At 40.4% G+C, this 2,414-nt stretch overlaps 1 pseudogene; it reads left to right on the top strand.

Annotated features, from left to right (window-relative positions):
- Nucleotides 1–1,253: 1,253 nt before the first annotated feature.
- LOC100451634 (olfactory receptor 8B3-like) lies at nucleotides 1,254–2,162 on the top strand (annotated as a pseudogene).
- Nucleotides 2,163–2,414: the final 252 nt, after the last annotated feature.

Here is a 2,414-nt window from a genome sequence, read left to right as displayed (position 1 = left end):
AGTTTATTTTCACTCTGCCTTAGGGGATGTACAGTCCCTTGGGAGAAGGAAAACTTGAATAAAATATTGAGTCTCTAAGGAACAAAAGAGAAATCATAGTCCAGGGGATAAATACAAAGCCCTCATCTTGCTTAAACCTGAACCATATTCCCTAGGGAAGTGGCTGAGGAAGCTTCAACAGTAAATTATATATCAAGGTACATTATATCATTAAATTGACATTAAATCTATTATGTCCTACCAAGTGACGGAAAGAATAATAAAGACTTTTTTTTTGTCTGCTGCTAGAGAGGAATCATATTTATACTAAAAATAATAATAATAAAAATAATAGGACACAATCAAATTTAAGTCTGATCTGTATCTTAGTATTAAAGAAACTAAAGGCTCAGAGCTTGAAATTGCCCTTCCAGGACCACAGTGGCAAATAAGGATAAGGAAATACTAAGGTTTTCTGGCCTAAGGAGGGTGTTTCTGAATTCCATGTACACTCATATCCTCTTTGTTTTGAGCTGGAAGTTCAAGGCTCGAAGACACGGTATTTACATTCCCATTCAATGCTGTCCTGATAATCAGGTGAAATCAGTGGAAAAATCTGTTCAAAAGGAGCAGATAATGTTCAGAGACACCAGTGAACCCAGTGGTTGCAGTATCTGATTAGTAAGTTCCCTCTCCAAGGACAGAACTCTCTTTGTTCTAGATGTAGGACTTTGATTCTGTGATGTGGGGCAGTAACATAACCTCTCCGAGACTTTGGTCCCTTATTTTTGGATTAGAAACCATGTTCTTTGTTTCTATGCACCACCTGAGTCGAATCTACATTAGAGGCCAGCACCAGGTTGCCATGGCCTCTGCCTTTAACCTTATTGGTGATGAGAGGACTCAAGTGACTGAAGAAATGAAGAAATGAGGAAATGAGGGGTAAATCATTCTGTCCTGGTCCACCCTTCACCCGTATCCCTTTGTCTTTCCAACAGTCATGCTTGCATGTGGTAGAGCTGGCCTTCATGCTAGCAGGCTAAAGTGGTGCTGCTCTCTGCTGTATTTGGCTTCCTACAACTCAAAAAAGGGGAAGTCAGTGTCACTCAGTATCATGATAGCGGTAAAGGCAGATTATGTGGGTCCGTATTAGGCTAGTCTCAGGTAATCCCAGCATATACTCTACTCTTATGGGAGGAGAAATTGTGGGAAGAGCTGTGTTGCTCTTGAATGGAAGCTTTTTTTCCTATGTCCACAGATGCCCTCAGAGAAGAATGGCTCCTGGAAATGGCTCTTTCATGACTAAAATCATTTTGCTGGGGTTAACAGATCAGCCAGATCTCCAACTCCCTCTTCTTCCTGTTTCTAGTAATGTGTATGGTCACTGTGTTGGGAAATCTGGCTTGGTAACTCTCGCTGTGCTCAATTCACACCTTCATACCCCCATGTACTTTTTCCTTTTTAACTTGTCCTTCATAGATCTCTATTATTCTTCTGTGTTTACACCCCAAATGCTGATGAACTTCATAACAGAGAAGGATATTATCTCCTACATGGGGTGCATGTCCCAGCTTTTCTTTTTTTTTCTTTTTTGGTATTTCTGAATGCTATGTGCTCACCTCAATGGCCTATGATCACCATGTCACCATGATCACCATGTAGCCACCTGTAACCCACTTTTGTATAATATTGCCATGTTCCCCAAAGTGTACTCTCACCTTATGCTTGGTTTATACTTGCTGGCCTTTTCTAGTGCCATGGCCCACACTGGATGCATGCTGAGACTGACCTTCTGTGATGCAAACACCATCCATCCCTATCTGTGTGACATCCTCCCTCTGCTCCAGCTCTCCTGCACCGGCACCTACATCAATGAGCCAGTGGTTTCCATTGCAGCAGTCATCATTTTCCACTGTCACCATATTTATCTCTTGTGGTTGCAGCCTCTACATCATCCTCCACATCAGCTCCAAGGAGGGCGGGTACAAAGCCTTGAATACCTGCAGTTCCAACCTAATTGCTGTTTCTCTTAGTTTGGATCGTGTGCATTTATGTGTCTCAAACCATCTTCTGCTGGGTCCATGGATGAGGGAAAGATTTCTTCTGTCTTTTACACCAGTACAGCTCCTTTGATGAACCCCTTAATCTACAGTTTGATGAATAAAATATTCAACTTTCTCTGAGAAAAAAACCCTAGTAGGAAAAAATTTTGATTAGAAACAGTATCTTTCTGTGCATGTATTTTTAGGACAGGGAGCTTCTGTTGTTATTTATGATATTTTGGTAGTACTTTTCCTATCCTAATTCTTTCTTACTATAGTGAAGAAAATTTGAGTCTTCTCTCAATAATTTATTTTCCCTTTTCAAAGATCATGTTTTCCTCCTTTCCTCATCATTTGTATAATTCTTTTCTCTTCACATTTTTTCTTGTATAG

The sequence above is a fragment of the Pongo abelii genome, chromosome 9 (assembly GCF_028885655.2).
Source record: "Pongo abelii isolate AG06213 chromosome 9, NHGRI_mPonAbe1-v2.0_pri, whole genome shotgun sequence".
NCBI lineage: Eukaryota > Metazoa > Chordata > Mammalia > Primates > Hominidae > Pongo > Pongo abelii.
Note: the sequence above shows the minus strand (reverse complement) of the source record. Positions and strands in the feature narration are given on the sequence as shown.